Source organism: Haematobia irritans, chromosome 2 (genome assembly GCF_050003625.1).
Source record: "Haematobia irritans isolate KBUSLIRL chromosome 2, ASM5000362v1, whole genome shotgun sequence".
Lineage (NCBI taxonomy): Eukaryota > Metazoa > Arthropoda > Insecta > Diptera > Muscidae > Haematobia > Haematobia irritans.
The window spans coordinates 103,962,070-103,988,291 of NC_134398.1; the positions used below are offsets into that span (position 1 = coordinate 103,962,070).

The 26,222-nt window shown below is 35.9% G+C and overlaps 1 protein-coding gene and 1 long non-coding RNA gene across 4 annotated transcripts in view; one reads left to right on the forward strand and one right to left on the reverse strand.

The window, feature by feature from the left end:
• The first annotated feature begins 890 nt into the window (after positions 1 to 890).
• Positions 891 to 26,222, forward strand: part of LOC142225936 (uncharacterized) — a 138,765-nt gene continuing 113,433 nt past the window's right edge. For 2 of the 3 annotated variants that reach the window (XM_075295785.1, XM_075295786.1), the window contains exon 1: positions 891 to 1,121. The gene's annotated coding sequence lies outside the window, so the exon portion shown is untranslated. The remainder of the gene's footprint in view (positions 1,122 to 26,222) is intronic. The other variant, XR_012719522.1, reaches the window with a different exon arrangement.
• On the reverse strand, positions 1,166 to 2,440 carry LOC142225937 (uncharacterized). Its single transcript, XR_012719523.1, has 2 exons — positions 1,426 to 2,440; positions 1,166 to 1,375 (listed from the first exon to the last, which is right to left on the reverse strand). It is a non-coding gene; the product is annotated as an uncharacterized LOC142225937 (long non-coding RNA).

The following is a 26,222-nucleotide window of genomic DNA, read 5'->3' on the forward strand; positions in this document are numbered from 1 at the left end:
GCAACAAAAAGTTTGTTAGCATCGAACGATAGCGATCGCCATTCACCGTAACGTTGCGTCCAACAGCATCTTTGAAAAAATACGGTCCAATGATTCCACCAATGGCGTACAAACCACACCAAACAGTGCATTTTTCGGGATGCATGGGCAGTTCTTGAACGGAACTTCTGGTTGCTCTTCACTCCAAATGCGGCAATTTTGCTTATTTACAGCAACTCATTAGCTTGAACAAAATTTGTCGATAAAAAGCGGATTTTCTGCCAACTTTTCTAGGGCCCATTCACTGAAAATTCGACGTTGTGGCTCGTTAGTAAGTCTATTCATGATGAAATGTCAAAGCATACTGAGCATCTTTCTCTTTGACACCATGTCTGAAATCCCACGTGATCTGTCAAATACTAATGCATTGAAAAAAGTATCCTAAGCTCTAAAAGAATCACCCTTTATATATATATATATATATATATATATATATATATATATATATATATATATATATATATATATATATATATATATATATATATATATATATATATATATATATATATATATATATATATTATATATATATATTATATATATATATATATATATATATATATATATATATATATATATATATATATTATTGTTATATGTTTATTTATTTATTTATTTTCTTTTACTTTTTTATTAGTTTGTCTATTTCTTCATTTATTTGTAGCTTTTATTTATTTATCAGATTATTAATATTAAGTATTATATGAATGTAATTTGATTATAAACGTAAATGGTGTAACCAATTGTTAGTGGAGTAATTGTGAATTACAAGTCCCACTGATCAACACTGGGTATGGTGAGTTTTTTTATTCAACTCAATTCAAGATATCAAACATACCTGCTGTTGTTTGTTTATGAACAGTTTAGAACTTGATACAATTGTTAATCGGTTAACAGCAAAACACAGCAATTCCAAAACATTTCCAGTAATGCAGAAATTTTGTGAATATAAATTTGTTTTTAAACCAAGAATTCCACCAATATCTCCAACATCGAGCCACAGTCAGCTACCTCTCTGGTTACCCGCTCGATAGCACCGCAATTGAGAAAAAACAGCACAGCAAAATCTTCAGTATATCGTAAGTTATTGTGATTTTAATGGAGCAAGTGTAAAATACGTGTGTATGGTTTAACAGCGTTTATTACAAATTCTCCTACATATAACGTATCAAAATATATATCAAATATATTGAAAAATCTTACGAATGACTCAAAGTACAATATAAAGGATGGAATAGAATTTAAGGAAAGAATTAACAAACAAACAATAAAGGACAACGAGTTGCTAATCTCATTTGATGTGATATCCCTCCTTCCGAGTGTACCTATAAATCTAGCAATAAAGACGATTAAAGAAAAATGGACTATAATACAAGAATTTACCAAAACTCCAATGGATTTATTTTTAGAAATAGTGACGCTATGCATAAAGGACTCCAGATATTTCACATATGACGACAAGATATTTGAACAAACCAAAGGAATGCCGATGGGATCCCCTATATCTCCCATAATCGCAGATATTATAATGGAGAAATTATTGGACGACTCAATGAACAAACTCGCAAAAAACCAAGATTTGTGACTAAATATGTTGATGACATATTTTGCATCATAGATAAAGACGAAGTTAGCAACACATTGACGACACTTAACGATTTTAATCAACAACTTCAATTCACAATGGAATGTGAAACCGAAGGAAAATTACCTTATCTTGACACGGTTGTTCAAAGACACAAGAATCAATTAATGTTGGATTGGTATCAAAAGAAAACTGCATCAGGAAGATTAATAAATTTTCACTCCAATCATCCTCGGCGTATTAAGATTAATACTGCTACCAATTTTATTAATAGGGGTTTAAACATAAGCGACGTAAAATTTCACAAGACTAACGAGAAGAAAATACGATGGATTCTAAAACAAAATGACTTCCCCAATAACACAATCAGTGATCTCATAAAATACGTGAAAAATAAAGTAAATAAGAATCACAACAAACCAGAAGCCACATCCATGGTTTTCAAAAAGACGACATATATACCGAGGTTTTCCCAAAGATTTGAAAAATCAAATATTTACAAAAAGGAGAATTATAAATTAGCGCAAAAGTGTAACAGGACGATAAATGACTTATTTAGCAAAACTAAGACCAAGATAAAAATGGAAGACAAATCGAATGTGGTATACAAAATAAAATGTGATGGTCCTAAAAATCATGCAAAAATTGGTCCACATCGGTCCATAATTATATATAACCCCCATATAAACCGATCCCCAGATTTGGCTTGCGGAGCCTCAAAGAGAAGCAAATTTCATCCGATCCGGCTGAAATTTGGTACATGATGTTGGTATATGGTCTCTAACAACCATGCAAAAATTGGTCCACATCGGTCCATAATTATATATAGCCCCCATATAAAACGTTCTCCAGATTTGACCTCCGGAGCCTCTTGGAGGAGCAAAATTCATCCGATCCGGTTCAAATTAGGAACGTGGTGTTAGTATATGGTCGCTAACAACCATACCAAAATTGGTCCAATCACACAAAAATTGGTCCATATCGGTTCATAATCATGGTTGCCACTAGAGCCAAAAATAATCTACCAAAATTTTATTTCTATAGAAAATTTTGTCAAAATTTTATTTCTATAGAAAATTTTGTCAAAATTTTATTTCTAGAGAAAATTTTGTTAAAATTTTATTCGGTTCATAATAAAATTTTCATCATTTTCAAAATTTTATTTCTATAGAAAATTTTGTCAAAATTTCATTTCTATAGAAAATTTTGTTCAAATTTTATTCGGTTTATAATCATGGTTGCCACTCGAGCCACAAATAATCTACCAAGATTTTATTTCTATAGAAAATTTTGTCAAAAGTTTATTTCTATAAAAAATTTTGTTAAAATTTTATTTCTGTAGAAATTTTTGTCAAAATATTCTTTCTATAGAATATTTTGTCAAAATTTTTATTTCTATAGAAAATTTTGTGAAAATTTTATTTCTATAGAAAATTTTGTTAAAATTTTATTTCTGTAGAAAATTTTGTCAAAATTTTATGTCTACTTTGTCAACCTGAATTATATACGTATTGGATCGATCTTTTTTGATTTAATATATACCACGTATGGACTTACATACAATTTAGAAGATGGTGTTAGGAGGTTTTAAGATACCTTGCCATCGGCAAGCGTTACCGCAACTTAAGTAATTCGATTGTGGATGGCAGTGTTTAGAAGAAGTTTCTACGCAATCCATGATGGAGGGTACATAAGCTTCGGTCTGGCCGAACTTACGGCCGTATATACTTGTTTTGTTTGATTTGTATTCAGATTAGTTTTTGTTTTTATATGTCTTCGTATAAGTAAATATATATTTTTATACCCTTCACCACTACTGTGGTACAGGGTATAATAAGTTTGTGCATTTGTATGTGACGCCAAGAAATAGTGGACATAGACCCATCTTTTACTATACCGATCGGCTTAGAATTAAATTCTGAGTCGATTTAGCGATGTCCGTCTGTCTGTCTGTCTGCCTGTCTGTCCGTCTGTCTGTATATGTAATTTTGTGCACAAAGTACAGCTCGCAATTTAAGTCCGATCGTGCTCAAATTTGGCATAGGGCCCTTTCTTGAGACAGAGACAATCGCTATTGGTTTTGGAAAAATCGGTTCAGATTTAGATATAGCTGCCATATATATTTATCCCCGATGTGGTCATAGTTAGCGTGTTTATCAACCGATTTTCTTGAAATACCGTACATCCAAATATTTTATGAATCTGGAAAATCTTGCGAAATATCAGCCAAATCGTTTCAGATTTAGATATAGCTCCCATATATATCTTTCGTCCGATTTAGACTCATATGACCACAGAGGCCAAAGTTTACTACCGATCTTCGTGAAATTTTGCACAGAGGGTAGTATTGACCTACCAATGCTTGGTAAATTTGATTGAAATCGGTTCAAATTTAGATATAACTCCCATATATATCTTTCGTCCGATTTGAACTTATATGGCCACAAACGCCAGAGTTTTGCCGTGATTTGCTTCAAATTTTGCACAAGGGGAACGTTTAATAGTATCGTAAAGTGTGTCAAATTTTCTTAAAATCGGTTCAGATTTAGATATAGCTCACATATATATCTTTCGCCCGATTTGGACTTATATGGTCTCAAAAGCCAGAGTTTTGCCCTGACTTATTTCAAATTTTACACAAGCGGTACTTTTAACGATACTATTGTATGTGCCAAATATGGTCAAAATCGATTCAGATTTAGATATAGCTCCCATATATATATTTTGTCCGATTTGAACTTATATGGCCTCAAAATCCAGGGTTTTGCCGTGATTTGCTTCAAATTTCGCACAATGAGTACGTTTAGTAGTATAGGTAATTGTGGCAAATTTGGTTGAAATCGGTTCAGATTTAGAAGGTCGTGGGTTCGATTCGGGTGCCACCTAACCTAACCTAGATATGGCTCCCATATATATCTCTCGTCCGATTTGCACTCATATGACCAGGGGGCCAAAGTTATACTAACTATGCATGTCAAATTTAGTCAAAATTGGTTCCGATTGTATATAGCTCCCATATATACGTACACCAGAGTTGGGGAAATATGGTGGACTGTTTCATATTTTAGACCCATTTTCAATGGGATTTTCCTCCAATTGACTGGATAGATTCCTCAGAGAATACAAATATATCACAACCCACACTTGACCACATATCTTGGCGAGATCTAACCAATATCCTTGTAAAATCGCCACTGCTGAGTACCAAAAATTGTAAATATTACTAAAATTGTCCTATATCTCGAATACATATGTATCGCCTGAAAAATCATAAATCTGTTTTGTACAATTGCATTAAAATTTCTCTCGCTTCATATTTCCCATATTTTTTACTAACATTGTGTTTCATCCCAGGAAGTTAGCCGATTTAAATTTTAATTCTAGAGTTTTTGTAGAAGTACAAAAAATTGTTTCCATTAAAAGTATTTGTATCTGGATATGCAAACTTTTATGTAGCTCCCAGCAAATGTTAAGTAGTTGAGATGGTAACACAAATGTTTGTCTACATAGTGGTGAAGGGTATAATATAGTCGGCTCCGCCCGACTTTAGACTTTACTTACTTGTTTTTTAATAATTTTGTTGCTTTTTTTTAATTTTTAAATTATTTCATTGCTTCTGATTTTAAAAATTTTTAAAATGTTGATATTATTGGCATTTATAAAGATTTAAATAATTATTTACAAAAATAATAACAAATTTTGTCAAAGAATGAAGGGAAGATTATTCTCAAAGAAAATTTGAATTACGCAATATAAAGAAAAATTAGTTATTTTATGATGATATTACTTTTAATTTCTTTAAAATTGGCAACCATTAGAATTATATGAACATTTTTATTTATAAAGTATTTTATGAAATAAATTGATTATTTAATTACATGATATTACATGAATGCATGATATTAATACAAATTTAATTCTAGACAGTATAATTGTAACATTAAAAATAATTCTAGATATTTAGTATTTGTTTTATTTTTTTTATATGTATATGTATATATATATATATATATATATATATATATATATATATATATATATATATATATATATATATATATATATATATATATATATATATATATATATATATATATATATATAAACATATATGTGTTTACAAAGAGAGACAAAGTGTATGCTGGAAGTAAAATAATGAGAGTAACCAATTGGCGCATTACAAATATATATATATACAAAGAAAATTTCATTAAATATAGGAAAAATACTACGTGTGAATATAAACAAGTATAAATTTACATATTGTGAGTAAACATATATATGTTGTGATATAAGACTTCGCCAAAAATTGTATATGCTTAAGTAAAATATTAAAATGAGTATTCGGAGAGAAAATTCATTCGGAACCAAGATAAAATATATTTGAAAAGAAAAAGAGCATGAGTTTTGTTTATCATTTTCGCATTACGGGCACAATTTTTTTGTTTCGTCAAAACAAATCGGAACGTAGGAAGAGTAAGTCAAAATATTCAAACAAAAGTAATTAAAGGGATCTTCATAGAAACTAACGAAAGGGCACGATACACTGAACAAAAAGCATGTCCGGTTCCAAAGATTGTGTCTCCACTTTAACAATTTTGATATTGATTCCGAACCAAAGAAGCGGAGCATACAAGTAAGGATGCTTTTAAGACACAATTCTCTTTTAAATGGGGTTTTGTGTACTTGACTCTACGAAGCACATTTCAAGCTTTTTCAGCTTTTTTTCATATGCTATAAAATGTCCGTTAAAAACAAGACTTCCAGTATAAATTACGCTATGTTTCAAGTAAAAATGTCTTTAAAATAAAGTATTGAAAAACATATCCTATTTTTAAGACACAATTCTCTTTTAAATGGGGTTTTGTGTACTTGACTCTACGAAGCACATTTCAAGCTTTTTCAGCTTTTTTTTTCATATGCTATAAAATGTCCGTTAAAAACAAGACTTCCAGTATTAAATTACGCTATGTTCCAGTATAAATTACGCTATCCTATTTTTCAAATCACTTAATTATAACGACAACACGACTTCATTGAAAGTATCGACCTTTGAAGATCTATAAAAACAAAGATTAGTTCCTCTTTATTAATGAGTAGTCCAAGAGGAGTTGACGGATTTTTTCGAAAATAAAAGTGGGCATTGAGTTCGAGTTTTGCCGCTAAAATTATTTCTCATTTTAGCGGCAAAACCACAATAACATTACAACTTTTTCCGGTAAATTGTATTATAACATGGTGCACTGAAAAAAATATTGTCGTGAGGTCAAAGATTTCATGTCTTTAAAAATACGAATGCAAATTTTGCTTAGTATAGAAGACGCATTTCTCTAATATAAAGTTTTTTTTCCTTGTCAAAAGTCGATAAACTTTTCAATGAAGTATTGTCCTTATAATTAAGTGATTTCACTTAAAAATGGGTATCATAACATGAAAGAAAAAATGTTTGGTCTAAGGTCAACTTGACTTTAATAATTCAGAAAAATTCTTTAAATTTAATGAAATTGTCTTTAAATTTGTTGTCTTTTTGCTTCTTGACTACAAAGCAAAAAATCGTTCAAATATAAGACATGTTTTTAACACTTTATTTTAAAGACGTTTTTTACTTGAAACATAGCATAATTTCTACTAGAAGTCGAGTCTCAATTTGGAAAATAAAGTTGTCGTTAACTCGTTTTTAAAGGACTTTGATAGCTTATGAAGATAAAAAGCTGAAAAAACGAAAACATAAAATTTGCTTCCTAGAAGCAAGTACACAAAACCTAAATTTAAAAGAGAATTGTGTCTTAAAAGTATCCTAACTTGTATTCTCCGCTTCTTTGGCTCGGAATCAATACCCAAAATTTTTAAAGTAAAGTCAAAATCTTTGGAACCGGGCATGCTTTTTTTTCAGTGTGGGGAAAGATCCAAAGCAACAATTGAATAAGTTTATTTTCTTTAAAAGAATTATTAAAGAAAAGTAAAAGGGTAAACATGGCCATTTTAACGTGATAATGCCAATTTATACCGGCCTTAAGAATTAAATTAAGTACAAAATTATTCGTTAATAAAAATTCATATTTATTTGTATTTCTAAATTAATGGTGTTAAATGCTAGCAAACAATTGTTCACACCAAAATAAATTTATGTGCTGTTTTAAAATTACTGTTAGGATTTAAATATAATGTGCTTTTGAATGGTTATCGTTAACCTTAGGATTCGATAGAAAAATATTTATATGTACTCGACTTCACGTTCTTTTTTGTAAGAGTTTTTGAATTTCTTCGAAAATTTTAAACTTGTATACAAAAACTTTTATTTGTTACATAATTTTTATTGTTGCAATAAAAAAAATAATATTTGATTTGAACTCAGTCCATTTCGTTTATATCAAGCACTTTTCTTTTCTGACTTTAAGTCCTTTATAAAACACACAATTTCGTAGTAAAAATTTAATATAATAGTATGTAATGCTGAACACCTTTTCGGGAACTTCCGAACGTATCTGGAATATATGTTAAAAAATATATTAAAAAAAAAATAAAAAAATGGTGTTGGTCGAAGCAGGGATCGAACCCAGGTCCCCTGTCACGCAAGGCGGACGTCCAACCACTGCTCCACGCTGCCAACAAATGTATGTTTAACAATGTTATGTTGTTAAACAATGTTATGTTTCTTCTAAAATGTTTGTATTACAGAAAAAGTGAGAAAAATGTGAGGGAATATACAATTAGGCAGAAACAAAATTTGGGCACAATTTTCTTTGGGAGAAAATTCTTCTAAGCATATAATATTTTTGGGTTCAAAATGTTTCCAAACATATTATATGTTCACATAAGAACATATAGTTTTTTGGAAGACAACATTATTGAATTTGGATGAAAAAATACAAAATGTTTGTTACTTAGACTACCCAAACACATTATATTGTTTAGACCAATATGCTTTGAAACATATTATATATTGGAAGAAATCAAACATATAAATGTTTGGGCAATACCCAAAAATTTATATGCTTGAAGCAAAATATGTTTGGGAGTATATGTTACAGAAGCGATTGTTTTTAGGGTGTATGTATCGCCTGAAAATCATAAATCTGTTTTGTACAATTGCATTAAAATTTCTCTCGCTTCATATTTCCCAGGGCGTTAGCCGATTTAAATTTTAATTCTAGAGTTTTTGTAGAAGTACAAAAAATTGTTTCCGTTAAAAGTACACGGATAAAAAAGACTGTTTTTCATATGTTTGGCTATAAACATTATATGTTTGGAACACAAATTTTTAAACCCAATATTTTTGAGTGCAAGCATATAATGTCCATAAACTAGCATAACATGTTTGGGACATATATGTTAATATGTTAGAACATATTATGTTTGGGACATAAAATGTTTGTAAATATAATATGCTTGGATGCAAACATATATTAATTTAGAAATAACATATAAACATATATGTGTTTAGTAGCTTGGAGCGCTATTTAACAGGGAGCGATATTGAATTAAGTTGGTGGTTGTTGCTTGTATTACAAAATAAACATTTTATTTTTCCGTGGACAATTGATCAGCTACTTTTTTGATCCTTACAAACTGTGTCGTCCGCTGTTCGAATCCCCGTCGGCAAAAGGTAAAATTAAAATAAAAAAAAATTATGCAATTGAATAATTTCTTCTACAATGTTTGTATTACAGAAAAAGTGCTAAGAACTAAAAAATCTCGTGGAAGTGAGAAAGATGTTGGGGAATATACAATTGGGCAGAAACAAAATTTTGAGCATTCAGGTCGAAAACCTATGTTGTTATCAACTATATTACCTGTTTATTTTCATAATTCATGATGATTGTAAATATATAAAAAAATAAATAAAATTTTGAGCACAATATTGTTTGGGAGAATTTTTTTAAGCATATAATATTTTTGGGTGCAAAATGCTTCCAAACATATTATATGTTCACATAATAACATATTGGTATTTTGGAAGACAACATTATTGAATTTGGATGCAAAAATACAAAATGTTTGGAACTTAGACTACCCAAACATATATTTTTTAGACCAATATGCTTTCAAACATATTATATATTGGAAGAGATCAAACATATAAATGTTTGGGCAATACCCAAAGCAAAATATGTTTGCTTGAAGCAAAATATGTTTGGGAGTATATGTTACAGAAGCGTTTTTTTGTGAGCGTGTATTTGTATCTGGAAATGCAAACTTTTATGTAGCTCCCAGCAAATGTTAAGTAGTTGAGATGGTAACACAAATGTTTGTCTACATAGCGGTGAAGGGTATAATATAGTCGGCTCCGCCCGACTTTAGACTTTACTTACTTGTTTTTTAATAATTTTGTTGCTTTTTTTAATTTTTAAATTATTTCATTGCTTCTGATTTTAAAGATTTTTCAAATGTTGATATTATTGGCATTTATAAAGATTTAAATAATTATTTACAAAAATAATAACAAATTTTGTCAAAGAATGAAGGGAAGATTATTCTCTAAGAAAATTTGAATTACGCAATATAAAGAAAACTTAGTTATGATATATATATATATATATATATATATATATATATATATATATATATATATATATATATATATATATATATATATATATATATATATATATATATATATATATATATATATATATGTATATATATATATATATATATATATATATATATATATATATATATATATATATATATATATATATATATATATATATATATATATATATATATATATATATATATATATATATATATATATATATATATATATATATATATATATATATATATATATATATATATATATATATATATATATATATATATATATATATATATATATATATATATATATATATATATATATATATATATATATATATATTGTTACGAATTTGATAATTATAGATATAAGTTTATTTAAATTAGTTTCCGTTAATTTAAAATTTCAAATTGTAACGATAAAATTTTGCTATCACTTGTTGGAATCATCTATTCATTTTCTAGTATTTTCCTGAATTTCTTTTATGTTCTTTTGTTTGCTTACCGAAATGTTAGTTCTTACTCTCTCATAGAATAGCAACCCCTTTGCTTTGTTATTCTGCATTCTCATTTCATCTCATTGTCTATTGTCATTGTTGTTGTAGTAATGCGAGCATATATCTATGTGAGTGTGTATGTGTTTGGCAGCCACCAGACGAATAACTTAATGGTCGTAGATCCTTCTAGCATTGTCTAAGAATGTTCTGGCGTTGCCAGAATATTGTAGTGCTACCAGAATGTTCTCGTATTGCCACACCGTCATATATAAAAGCGCTCGCATGCTGCTAACGAGTCAGTCTTAATTAAAGCGTCAAACGAATAACTTCAGTGTGAACGAATCGTAAAGTGTGAAGTCATAGTAAATAAATTGTAGATTGTCGTTATTTAAAAGAACTGTGTTTTAATTGTCGGGTAATTAAAAACGCCTAAATATAAGTGAAGTGAAATAACGAAAAAATCTACAATGAAGTTTAATGAGCTTCGTGTGGAAGACTTAAAAAAGGAATTGAGCAAACTGGAGCTGCCGACAACAGGCAATAAGGCCCAGCTTCAAAAGCGTCTACTGGAAGAGTTTGAACGGCGTAATATGGACATTGCGACGCATGAGTTTGATTATAAGGAAGACATTGATGAATCAATACTCGTCAATACAAGCAGTGTAGAAACTCCATCTGTGGCTTCGAGTGTTGTGGATTACACATCAATGCTCAATGTTTTGAGCAAAATGATGGAAGAAAACTCTAGAAAAATCATGGATGAGAATTCTAGAAAAATGGAAGAAAATTCTAGAAAAATGGAAGCAAGTTCTAGAAAATTGGAAGAAAAATTCGACGAAAATTCTAGAATTCTCAACGAAAAATTACAACAAATTTCTGAAGGCATGGAGAAACGTGTGGACCATATAGAAAATCAAATTGTGGAATTGGATAAGAAAGTTCTTTCCGTGGATGAGAAAATTATGGTTCATGATGAGAAGTTTCTGCACATCGAGAAAAAAATGTCAGAGCTGGAAATTAAAGGTGGTCCAGTGCGCGTCATCGAGGGCTCAAAAATCAAAACTCCTGTTTTCGATGGCTCAACGTCATTTGATGTCTTCAAATTCCAATTCGAAATGGTTGCTTGTAGAAATTTGTGGAATGACGATGATAAAGCAATTGAACTTCTATTGGCATTAAAGGGCAATGCTGCTGATGTGATACAAAGCATTCCCGCTGCTTCTAGAAATAACTATAATGAAGTAATAGCGGCACTTCAACGCAAGTATGGTGGAGAGCACAAGCAGGACATCTTCAGAATGGAATTGAGAGGAAGAATCCAGAAATCGAATGAAACCCTACAAGATTTCGCAACAGAAGTTGAGCGGCTAGTGCTTTTGACATACCCAGGTGAGAGTCATCCTCTTGTGGACCGCATCAAGATTGAAACCTTCGTCAATGGAATTCGAGACCCAGATATAAAATGTGCAACATATGCGTCACAAAAGGCTACATTCGCTGAAACAGTAACATTCGCACTTGCACAGGAGACTGCGAGATTGCTAGCGCGGCCTCAAATTCACAAGGTACGTAAAGTAGAGACAGAGTGTGATGAATCAAAGACCGTTATTGAGTCGATGAAAGAGGCCATGAAGCAGGCAATGCAAGAAATGAAGCAAGAGGCAAATAAATCCCGGATAAAATGCTATAACTGTGATAAGCCGGGACATCTAGCTCGAGAATGCAAAGCACGACGCAAACGGTCAAGGTCCACATCACCATCTCCATTAAACAATAGCCATAAGAAGGTGACCCCACAGTCAAGTGAGTCACCTTTAAACTAAATCGAGCTAGTTCAGTGGGGCAAGAGCTGGCTCCCACAGACGATGGCCCCACCATCTCCATAGCAATAGTTCAACAGAAAAATAACAATTTAACTATTGCGGGTGTTATTAATGGCGACAAGCGTACTTTGACGTTGGATACTGGTGCATCAAAGTCTATCATTAGATCTGATTTAGTAAAAGGAAAAGTTACACCACTGATTGGAGTCAAGCTACGCACGGCTACAGGGGAACCCGCAACCGTATATGGAAAGGTCACCGTAAAATTAACTATTGCTAACAAATCCGTTACTTATGATTTCATTGTGGCCGATATAGTAGACGAAGTTATAATTGGAGCGGATTTCATGATTGCTTTTGGCCTCAATCTGGATATGAAGCGTCGTGTAATGACATGGTGCGATGCCGAAATAACGGTAAACGTGGGATACGACGAGAATACACCTGTCAGACGTTTGACAACGAGCCAGTCAGAGTCTATACCACCGAATGCCGAAGCAATTATATGGGTTTCTATGAATGGAGATTGTGAAGTCGGCCAATTGTGGGTTGTTGAACCAGCAGAAAACAAAAGCAACAACTTCTTGATAGCAAATGCCCTGGTAACAACGAACGAAGAGAGACTAATACCAGTTCGTGTCTTGAACATGTTTGACAATCATGAGCAAATTGCAAAATTTTCTGATATTGGAAAATGTACACCAGCCGAGGCAATAGTCAATTTGGAAGGCAACTCATCAAAGACACATGGAGCAGTGAGAAAACATCTAGAAGGGTATTTCGAGGCTTGGACACGTCATCTATCGCCGTCAGAGAGAAATAAAGCCAAGCAATTGTTGCGGAAAAACGCCTCTGCTTTTGCTTCTGAAAAGGGAAATCAAGGAAGAACATCTGTAGTGAAACATGAAATTAAAACCGCAGAAGAAAGGCCCATAAAACAGGCACCACGAAGTGTTCCCCTGGCAAAAAGAGACGAAGTTCAAAAGCTCATAAAGGAAATGGCGGAGAGTGGAGTGATCGAGCCATCATCAAGTCCTTGGTGTTCCCCAGTTGTGCTGGTCAAAAAGAAAGATGGAAGTACCCGATTCTGCGTGGACTACAGAAAACTGAATGATGTCACCAAAAAGGACAGTTATCCGCTTCCACGCATTGATGACACGTTGGACACACTAGCCGGAACAACATGGTTTTCTACGCTTGATTTGCAGAGTGGATATTGGCAAGTAGAGATCGCCGAGAAAGACAAGGAAAAGACGGCTTTTGGCGTTAATGGCGGTCTCTGGCAATTCAATGTAATGCCTTTCGGGCTCTGCAACGCTCCGGCTACCTTCGAAAGATTGATGGAGCGGGTACTGAAGGGGTTGCACTGGAAGTCGTGCTTGATATACTTGGACGACATCATAGTGATGGGCAAAACATTTGACGAGCACCTTAAGAACTTGAAAGACGTTATCCAGCAATTGTCAGCCGCTGGTCTACGCCTTAACGCAAAGAAATGCTTCCTTTTCCAGCGGGAAGTTAAATACCTGGGTCATCATGTGACTGCAGAGGGCATATCCACCGATGAAGACAAAATCCAAGCTGTCAGAGATTGGCCACGACCCCGAAATCTCCACGAATTAAGAAGTTTCCTTGGGTTATGTACATATTACCGACGATTCGTCCCAAACTTCGCCAGCATCGCCGCTAGTCTCCATAAATTGACGCAAAAAGGTCAGAAGTTCCAGTGGAGCGACGAACAGGAGAATTCATTCCAACATTTAAAAGAACTTTTATGTTCAGCTCCTGTTCTAGCGTATCCTATTCCGGGCGAAAAATTTGTTTTGGATACAGATGCTAGCGCGTATGGTATTGGAGGTGTGCTATCCCAACAGATAGACGGCAAGGAGAAGGTCATCGGATATTTCAGCCGAACGTTGTCCAAGCCCGAAAAGAACTACTGTGTAACGCGGCGAGAGCTGCTAGCCGTCATAGAGGATGTAAAACATTATCATAAATATTTGTATGGACAACACTTCTTGCTCAGGACTGATCACTCAGCTCTACGATGGTTGCTCCAATTCAAGAATCCGGAAGCTCAACTGGCACGTTGGATCGAGAGGCTCCAAAGCTATGATTTCAGTATCGAGCATAGAAAAGGTGGAAAACACGGTAACGCTGACGCTTTGTCACGTCGACCTTGCAGTATAGAATGCAAGCACTGCTCGAAAGCTGAACATAAGGAGGAGATTGTTGATATTCGGCTGTTACACATCGAATCTGGGGTGGACTGGCCAACAGAACAGCGTAAAGATCCCATTTTGAACAAAATTATTTCGGCAAAGGAAGAGAACAAGAAACCCAGCAAGAAAGACATCGCAGCCGAAAGTCCACTTATGAAAGCATACTGGGCTCAATGGGATAGTTTAGTTCTAGTCAATGGATCCCTGCAACGTAAATGGGAAAGCGAAGATGGCAAGAGCAGCCGAAATTTGATCATCGTGCCGGATTCCAAAATAAGAGACGTTTTGGCGGAGTTCCATAATGGTCCCAGTGGAGGTCATCTGGGAATAACCAAAACAGCCGAGAAAGTGAAGCAACGATTCTACTGGGTTGGATGCCAGAAATCAATTGCTGAATGGGTAGCCAATTGCGAGAAGTGCATGAAAGCGAAAGGTCCAACAAGGAAAAGTCGAGGTCCTATGCAAGAATATAGACCAGGAGCCCCGTTTGAAAGAATAGCAATGGACGTGGCCGGCCCTTTCCCAGTAAGTGATTCTGGAAACCGTTATGTCCTTGTGGTCATGGATTACTTCAGCAAATGGCCGGAGGTGTATGCAATTCCAAACCAAGAGGCAAAAACGATTGTGGATGTTGTCAACAAAAACTGGATATGTCGCTACGGTGTGCCGTCCGAGATTCACTCAGACCAGGGAAGAAATTTTGAATCGGCCATATTCAAAGAGATGTGTGAATCCCTTGGTATCAAGAAAACGAGGACTACACCATTACATCCACAATCCGATGGCATGGTAGAAAGGTTTAATCGCACTCTGGAGGAACATCTTCGAAAAGTAGTGGACAACGGCCAGAGGGACTGGGACGAGCATATACCAAAGTTTTTGCTGTCGTATAGATCTGCCATTCATGATTCCACCTCTCGAACACCGGCCAATGTTCTATTCGGAACTGAGTTGAAGTTGCCTGGAGATCTGATATTCGGCGCTAAACCTAATGAGCTCGCCATGGAAAAAAACAGAAACGACATCCCAAACACTTTCGGTGAAGTTCACGAATCAGTGCGCAACAAAATAAAAATGGTCAGCAACAGAATGAAGGCGAGATACGATCGTGCTGTAAATACTGAGGGCTTCCAAGAAGAAGACTTGGTTCTGCTGTTTAACCCGCAACGAAAGAAAGGATTGTGTCCTAAACTGCAAACACAGTGGGAAGGCCCATACAAAGTCATCAAGAAGATCAATGATGTTGTATACCAGATTCAGAAGGACGACAGCCCTAGATCAAAGATGAAAGTTGTACATCTGGAACGATTGGCTCCTTACGGAACAGGTTCTGTGCCTGTTCGCGACGAACAGGCTTAAGCGGGAGGCAGTGTTACGAATTTGATAATTATAGATATAAGTTTATTTAAATTAGTTTCCGTTAATTTAAAATTTCAAATTGTAACGATAAAATTTTGCTATCACTTGTTGGAATCATCTATTCATTTTCTAGTATTTTCCTGAATTTCTTTTATGTTCTTTTGTTTGCTTACCGAAATGTTAGTTCTTACTCTCTCATAGAATAGCAACCCCTTTGCTTTGTTATTCTGCATTCTCATTTCATCTCATTGTCTATTGTCATTGTTGTTGTAGTAATGCGAGCATATATCTATGTGAGTGTGTATGTGTTTGGCAGCCACCAGACGAATAACTTAATGGTCGTAGATCCTTCTAGCATTGTCTAAGAATGTTCTGGCGTTGCCAGAATATTGTAGTGCTACCAGAATGTTCTCGTATTGCCACACCGTCATATATAAAAGCGCTCGCATGCTGCTAACGAGTCAGTCTTAATTAAAGCGTCAAACGAATAACTTCAGTGTGAACGAATCGTAAAGTGTGAAGTCATAGTAAATAAATTGTAGATTGTCGTTATTTAAAAGAACTGTGTTTTAATTGTCGGGTAATTAAAAACGCCTAAATATATGTATATATATATATATATATATATATATATATATATATATATATATATATATATATATATATATATATATATATATATATATATATATATATATATATATATATATATATATATATATATATATATATATATATATATATTTAGTTACGTTTTTATATTTAGGCGTTTTTAATTACCCGACAATTAAAACACAGTTCTTTTAAATAACGACAATCTACAATTTATTTACTATGACTTCACACTTTACGATTCGTTCACACTGAAGTTATTCGTTTGACGCTTTAATTAAGACTGACTCGTTAGCAGCATGCGAGCGCTTTTATATATGACGGTGTGGCAATACGAGAACATTCTGGTAGCACTACAATATTCTGGCAACGCCAGAACATTTTTAGACAATGCTAGAAGGATCTACGACCATTAAGTTATTCGTCTGGTGGCTGCCAAACACATACACACTCACATAGATATATGCTCGCATTACTACAACAACAATGACAATAGACAATGAGATGAAATGAGAATGCAGAATAACAAAGCAAAGGGGTTGCTATTCTATGAGAGAGTAAGAACTAACATTTCGGTAAGCAAACAAAAGAACATAAAAGAAATTCAGGAAAATACTAGAAAATGAATAGATGATTCCAACAAGTGATAGCAAAATTTTATCGTTACAATTTGAAATTTTAAATTAACGGAAACTAATTTAAATAAACTTATATCTATAATTATCAAATTCGTAACACTGCCTCCCGCTTAAGCCTGTTCGTCCCGAACAGGCACAGAACCTGTTCCGTAAGGAGCCAATCGTTCCAGATGTACAACTTTCATCTTTGATCTAGGGCTGTCGTCCTTCTGAATGTGGTATACAACATCATTGATCTTCTTGATGACTTTGTATGGGCCTTCCCACTGTGTTTGCAGTTTACGACACAATCCTTTCTTTCGTTGCGGGTTAAACAGCAGAACCAAGTCTTCTTCTTGGAAGCCCTCAGTATTTACAGCACGATCGTATCTCGCCTTCATTCTGTTGCTGACCATTTTTATTTTGTTGCGCACTGATTCGTGAACTTCACCGAAAGTGTTTGGGATGTCGTTTCTGTTTTTTTCCATGGCGAGCTCATTAGGTTTAGCGCCGAATATCAGATCTCCAGGCTACTTCAACTCAGTTCCGAATAGAACATTGGCCGGTGTTCGAGAGGTGGAATCATGAATGGCAGATCTATACGACAGCAAAAACTTTGGTATATGCTCGTCCCAGTCCCTCTGGCCGTTGTCCACTACTTTTCGAAGATGTTCCTCCAGAGTGCGATTAAACCTTTCTACCATGCCATCGGATTGTGGATGTAATGGTGTAGTCCTCGTTTTCTTGATACCAAGGGATTCACACATCTCTTTGAATATGGCCGATTCAAAATTTCTTCCCTGGTCTGAGTGAATCTCGGACGGCACACCGTAGCGACATATCCAGTTTTTGTTGACAACATCCACAATCGTTTTTGCCTCTTGGTTTGGAATTGCATACACCTCCGGCCATTTGCTGAAGTAATCCATGACCACAAGGACATAACGGTTTCCAGAATCACTTACTGGGAAAGGGCCGGCCACGTCCATTGCTATTCTTTCAAACGGGGCTCCTGGTCTATATTCTTGCATAGGACCTCGACTTTTCCTTGTTGGACCTTTCGCTTTCATGCACTTCTCGCAATTGGCTACCCATTCAGCAATTGATTTCTGGCATCCAACCCAGTAGAATCGTTGCTTCACTTTCTCGGCTGTTTTGGTTATTCCCAGATGACCTCCACTGGGACCATTATGGAACTCCGCCAAAACGTCTCTTATTTTGGAATCCGGCACGATGATCAAATTTCGGCTGCTCTTGCCATCTTCGCTTTCCCATTTACGTTGCAGGGATCCATTGACTAGAACTAAACTATCCCATTGAGCCCAGTATGCTTTCATAAGTGGACTTTCGGCTGCGATGTCTTTCTTGCTGGGTTTCTCTCTTCCTTTGCCGAAATAATTTTGTTCAAAATGGGATCTTTACGCTGTTCTGTTGGCCAGTCCACCCCAGATTCGATGTGTAACAGCCGAATATCAACAATCTCCTCCTTATGTTCAGCTTTCGAGCAGTGCTTGCATTCTATACTGCAAGGTCGACGTGACAAAGCGTCAGCGTTACCGTGTTTTCCACCTTTTCTATGCTCGATACTGAAATCATAGCTTTGGAGCCTCTCGATCCAACGTGCCAGTTGAGCTTCCGGATTCTTGAATTGGAGCAACCATCGTAGAGCTGAGTGATCAGTCCTGAGCAAGAAGTGTTGTCCATACAAATATTTATGATAATGTTTTACATCCTCTATGACGGCTAGCAGCTCTCGCCGCGTTACACAGTAGTTCTTTTCGGGCTTGGACAACGTTCGGCTGAAATATCCGATGACCTTCTCCTTGCCGTCTATCTGTTGGGATAGCACACCTCCAATACCATACGCGCTAGCATCTGTATCCAAAACAAATTTTTCGCCCGGAATAGGATACGCTAGAACAGGAGCTGAACATAAAAGTTCTTTTAAATGTTGGAATGAATTCTCCTGTTCGTCGCTCCACTGGAACTTCTGACCTTTTTGCGTCAATTTATGGAGACTAGCGGCGATGCTGGCGAAGTTTGGGACGAATCGTCGGTAATATGTACATAACCCAAGGAAACTTCTTAATTCGTGGAGATTTCGGGGTCGTGGCCAATCTCTGACAGCTTGGATTTTGTCTTCATCGGTGGATATGCCCTCTGCAGTCACATGATGACCCAGGTATTTAACTTCCCGCTGGAAAAGGAAGCATTTCTTTGCGTTAAGGCGTAGACCAGCGGCTGACAATTGCTGGATAACGTCTTTCAAGTTCTTAAGGTGCTCGTCAAATGTTTTGCCCATCACTATGATGTCGTCCAAGTATATCAAGCACGACTTCCAGTGCAACCCCTTCAGTACCCGCTCCATCAATCTTTCGAAGGTAGCCGGAGCGTTGCAGAGCCCGAAAGGCATTACATTGAATTGCCAGAGACCGCCATTAACGCCAAAAGCCGTCTTTTCCTTGTCTTTCTCGGCGATCTCTACTTGCCAATATCCACTCTGCAAATCAAGCGTAGAAAACCATGTTGTTCCGGCTAGTGTGTCCAACGTGTCATCAATGCGTGGAAGCGGATAACTGTCCTTTTTGGTGACATCATTCAGTTTTCTGTAGTCCACGCAGAATCGGGTACTTCCATCTTTCTTTTTGACCAGCACAACTGGGGAACACCAAGGACTTGATGATGGCTCGATCACTCCACTCTCCGCCATTTCCTTTATGAGCTTTTGAACAATATATATATATATATATATATATATATATATATATATATATATATATATATATATATATATATATATATATATATATATATATATATATATATATATATATATATATATATATATATATATATATATATATATATATATATATATATATATATATATATATATATGTAATATATATATATATATATATATATATATATATATATATATATATATATATATATATATATATATATATATATATATATATATATATATATATATATATATATATATATATATATATATATATATATATATATATATATATTTGGTTCGAAAGGCAGCTGTTTGGGATCCGATACTATCCGAGTAGTGCCTGGGCGGATGGTGTTAGGGATTGAGCTCATAATAGGCGATTCGTACGTCATTGCTTCCGATGTGCTTGCGTGTCGATGGTATTCCCACGACCCGCGGTCGCCTGCAGCTTGACTGGGGAGTATGAACGAGCATGTTAATCCTGCCAATGTAAGTTGCGCGCCGCCAACGACCAGAAAATCCAGTCCTAAGAATATGTCCTCGATTGCTTCCGGCATCACCAACAGCCTGATCGGGATGCGCTGGTTTCCAATCTCAATTGTTGTTTCTAAGGCCTTGCGAACGTGGCACTGTGAGCCGTTGGCCAAGGGCACATTGGCCTCGTAGGGAAGGATGGGGTCCTTGTACTTAAGGGCTTCCACGAGTGTTTCGCTGACGAAACAGGTGGTGGCCCCGATAGCAATGGTGGCATCCACTAGTCGTTCGCCAATTTTCACCGTAGCAACCAGCGTTGAGGGTTCTACCCGGAAGGAGGTTCCTAGTTGCGGGGAGTGTTGTCTTGCGGACCCGTTTCCCCTTGTGTGTTGCGGGTCCGTCGCGCGTTTCCCGACGACTGTCGACAGCAATCAATGGTTCTGACCTCTCTCCGTCCGCCAGAACATCTCTCGAAACCTGTGGGTTTCGACAGCGCGATACTATATGGTCGCTTTGGCCACATTGTCGGCAAGCAGTCCATGGGTCGATTACCGCTGGCGACTGGAGTTGTTCCGCTTCCTGGTTGATCCGGCGATGTTGCTGCCGCGGTTGGGTCGCAAGCGAAGATGGGCTTCCCAGGTCTTCCGGCAACTCTAACAACTCTCGCAAGCTTCGGAAGTCCCGACTACGAATATATATTCGGGTAAAGCGTTGCAGAAAATCCGCTCCAACTTTTGTTCTTCCGAATAGTCACTGTGCCTCATGAGTGTAGCTCCTGAAGGTTTCTCGAGATTTCTGTTTCCCCTTGCGGATCTCGTCTTCTAATTGTTCAAAATAGCGTGCCGGGAGAAAGAAACGAAGGAATTCCTCTTTGAAGAAACGCCATACTTGGCCCGTGGCGCAGTTATTCCGGAACCACACCAGGGCTTTCCCTTCCAGGACCTCAGACATCATTTGGTTAACAGATTGGTATCCACCTCGTACATTTGGGCGAGCTCTTCTATCCACTCTATGAGTTCAAGAAATTTATTCTAGAGACTGAGATAAGAAGAAGGCGTGGTCATTACGGTTTTAAGGTAAGAATCTTTTTTTTTGTCGTTAGGAGTTTTTGTATTACAATGGTAAACTTTAATAGTACGGGCGGTAATGGTGTGGTGGTGGCCTCGGGGTTTGGAGCGGTTGAGACCTTCCGGTCCTCAACTGGTGTACTGTTACTAGGCTGGTATCGACTTCCCGTGGTGGAGTGGTGATGTGTGGACTACGGGAGAGCTGAGCACTACTCCGGGGATTGTCGGCTGTGTGAGACGGCGGGACACAATGGGATAGGTTATTGGAATTGTGGCCACGGGTGACACTTCGAAGGGATGAGAAGGAGGGACACGGGATTCACTGAATGTCGGTCAAGGTATAGATCTTGGGTAGTGTGGTCCCACCTGGAATAGGAAAAGAGGAGGGGGCAATGTAGGAAAGCGTGGCTAGAGTAGTCGCACACCTCTAGCTGTGGGAGAGAGAGGAAGGAACGTGTAGGAACAGAAAGAGGAATAGGCAGGAACACGTGGCTAGAGTGGTCGCACACCCCTAGCTGTGGGAGGTAGAAGGAGGAATGGGTAGGAACACGTGGCTAGAGTGGTCGCACACCCCTAGCTGCGGGAGAAAGAAGGATAAGGGAAAGGTAGGAACACGTGACTAGAGTGGTCGCACATCTCTAGTTGTAGGAGATAGAAGGAGGAATAGGTAGGAGCGCGAGGCTAGAGTGATCGCACACCTCTAGCTGTGGGAGGGAGAAGGATAAGGAAAAGGTAGGAACACGTGACTAGAGTGGTCGCACACCTCTAGTTGTGGGATAGGGAAAGAAAGAAAGTAGGAGCACGTGGCTAGAGTGGTCACACAACTCTAGCTTTGGAGTAGGAAAGGATAAGGTGTGATGAGGTTTTTGTCCTTACATGTAAATGTATATCACTGTGATGTAGTCACTGAAATGTTTGGTGGGTCTTGTACAGAGTTTGGCCCAATAACGTATATACGGATATAAATAATAACTACAATTTTACTCTCAATTGCCAAGCAGAAACATCTGTAGGATTTCGAAGTCCAACGGGGTAAACATTGTTTTAGTCAGCTGCATCTCAGGGATTGCAATGGCTTGGTTGGTAGAACGTTGGCCTCGAATGACCCAGGTTCAAACCCCAGCGATAGTTGTTTTTTTTTTTTAATACCATTAGTATTTTTCCCCTTTTTTTCATTTTCTACTTCATATTTTTTTCTTATTGTCATTTCAATCCAAGGGCAAACGGTCATTAAATATATTATTCTCAGGCAATTTGTTGACCAATGTTGTGAGAACTAAAACTGTTTTTTTAGAACATAGCGGTCGATATTTTTCAAATTTCATACCATTCCTATGTCGATCTTAGTGGTGAGAAGTAATCTAAATCCTCAGCTAGTTTAAATAAAGTTGCACCAGGCTATGGGCTGGCTTTTGATTTTCAAGCGTAGTGAAGTAAACTTTTTTAATAACCATAGAAGTGTTAAACAAAGACATAGAGAGTGTGACAATTAAAACTATTGTTCGTTATTAAAATAATAACTCAATTTATTTCTGATGGTAAATATGGTGCAAAAAGTTAAGAGAATTGGTGTTAATTTGCATAATTTCCTGTAGGTAATTTACAGAATTTTCAATTGAAGGCAATGAAACCCCTCGTCAATTTATAAATTGCATGAAATTTTGTTGGATATTCATGCATAAAACTTCAAACATCGATCTATTTTTTTTTCTTGAGGTAAGAGGTTTTAGACCCATGATTATTGGTGGAAATTTTTCAAAAGAAAAAAAATAATTATTTTGGTTTTGTAACAGATAAATTCAATTTAATTAATTTTGGGAGAGGACTTTCATCTGGTAATAACGCAAATTAATTACGCGTTTTGGGAGTTATTTCCACACCCGTAAATGAGGAGACCATTACCTGACACAATTTTAATAATTTTCTGTGAGACGCAAAATCCAATGATAAATCCTAAAGTGCACCTATTTTGTTTTCCAAGAGTGTGCCCATCCTGGAGCAATTGCATATCATCAAGTGGAAGCTACTGGCCACTCATAGATACTCTGTTGTGTGAGAGTATATCACCCAATTGGAGAGAATCTAAAAATAACTCTCTCCAACTGCTGTGAATTGTTCAACGAGACCACCATTGACCACCAGCGAGCCATCTCTTGAAGTAGCTGCATACCAATCACATCAGCCGGTAGCCCGGTAGCACTGACGCCGCTGACTGAATATATATATATATATATATATATATATATATATATATATATATATATATATATATATATATATATATATACATATATATATATATGTATATATAGTCCAGATTAGTAAGTTTTAGTAGGAAAATTGTGTGGCAAAAATTACCCTATTGTTTTACTCACCCGTCAACGTAGGATAAATATTTATGGAAAATATCAACTTTGTTATTATATTCGGATTGCCAAGAAAAGAAAATCTTGTTCAGAAGTTACGATCTTTTACTATAATTTAAAAGCAATAAAAAAATTGAAACATACCAGTATCACATAGTCCTCTTCGTCCTTCAGTTCCTCCTGAGGATCAAAATAGGACAATGGAAAGTAATGAATTGAAATGTGTTATTTGTGACAATGTTATGAATTTCGAATCACAGGATTGTTATAAAATTATGATATGTTCCCACATTTTTCACCGAAGCTGTATAGAAGAATCCTTATCTTCCACTTCGAATTGTCCAAATTGTCAAATGTCATGCGAGCTTTCCGATCTTCGAAAGTATACTTCAGAATTGCCCAGTGCACCATATAATGTTAATTCCACGGGATCAACCACGAAACCTAAGCCTTCTAGTCGTGGCAAACCTAGAGGCGCTCTTGGAAATGGGACTCATACGAGAAATTTCTCCAAGAATTTATACGACCAAAATTTCAGTTTGGAGGCAAGCCCTCATGATGGCAATATCGAGATTTCACATTCTGTATCTTCTGGTAATGTTCATCAACCAGAAATTTCAGCCACTCAGAACTCAACAAATCAACCGGATATTCGAAATCACAATGATTCTGTTGAAATAGATTACGATCGAATTGGAAGGATGATTGAACAAAGTGTTATGCAAATGACTTTTGTTCAGACTGCGGATGGCAAATTTCAAAAGACCTTGGGATTTTTATTACCGATGTCACTTTTCGTAATCAGACCAAACAATTGAAAATGTTAATTGTTCCTTCCATAACGCAACGACTGATTTTGGGTCTTGATTTTTGGAAAGCCTTTGGTATAGCCTCTGACGTTTTTGAATCGGCCATCATATCCGATTCGTCGCTTAATGTTGACCCTTGCTGTTTAACTGAAATGTCTTGTTTGAATGAAGTAGCCTCACACAAGATCACATCGGATAATAAATATCCACTCAGCCCATCTCAGACTCGACAGTTGTCATCGATTATCGATTTATTCCCTAATTATTGTAAGGAAGGCTTGGGCAGAATGATTTCTCATGGGATTGATGTGTGTTCTTCAAAGCCAATCAATCAAAGATATTACCCGGTCTCACCAGCTGTGGAAAGGGTAATGTTTCAGGAGATAGATCGCATGTTGGCACTTGGGTGATTGAGCAGTCCACCTCCCCGTGGAGCTCACCAATGCGTCTAGTCCTGAAACCCAATAAAGTTCGCTTGTGTTTAGATGCTCGCAAACTAAACCAAGTAACTAAAAAGGATGCGTATCCGCTCCACAGTATTGAGGGCATATTTTCGAGGTTGCCACAGGCCAACATCATTTCCAAATTGGATCTAAAGGACGCTTACTGGCAGGTTGCTTTGAGCGAAGAAGCGAAACTTTTAACCGCTTTTACCATGCCAGGGCGTCCCTTATACCAATTTGTTGTGATGCCATTTGGCCTGTGCAACGCTCCACAGACCATGTGTCGCCTCATGGACCAGTTAGTTCCACCAGATCTTCGTCATTGCGTTTTCGGATATCTGGACGATTTAATCATTGTGTCCGAAAATTTCAATAATCATTTGTCCGTTTTAGTCCGTATAGCCGAGGAGTTTCGTAAGGCGAATTTAACTCTCAATATTGAGAAAAGCCACTTCTGTGTCACAGAAGTCAAATATCTTGGCTATATTATAGGAAATGGTGGTATAAAAACTGACCCTGAAAAGGTAGAAGCGATCAGCAAATGGCCAACACCAAGAACTGTAACACAGGTTCGTGGATTCCTTGGGTTAGCTGGCTGGTACAGACGCTTCATACACACAAAAAAAAATTTTTTGATTTCAATCACGAAAATCGCGGATTCAATCATTTTTTTAATTGAAATGTCTTCAATCACGAAAATGATGGTATCAATCACCCATTTTGATTGAAAACCAACACGATTTTCAATTAAAAATTTAATTGACTTTTGTCACGGAATCAATTAATTGTGTGATTGAATCAATTAAAAACGTGATTGATTTTTAACATAAAATTCAATCACAGTTTTAATTGAATCAATTAAAATTTTAATTAATTTCGCGACAAAAATCAATCAACTATTTGATTCATTCAATTAAATAATTAATTGAAATTGGCTATAAATTTCGATCAAAAAATTTATATATTGCGACTCCAAAATCGTTTTTAGTTTTATTTGAAATAAAAGAAAATATGTG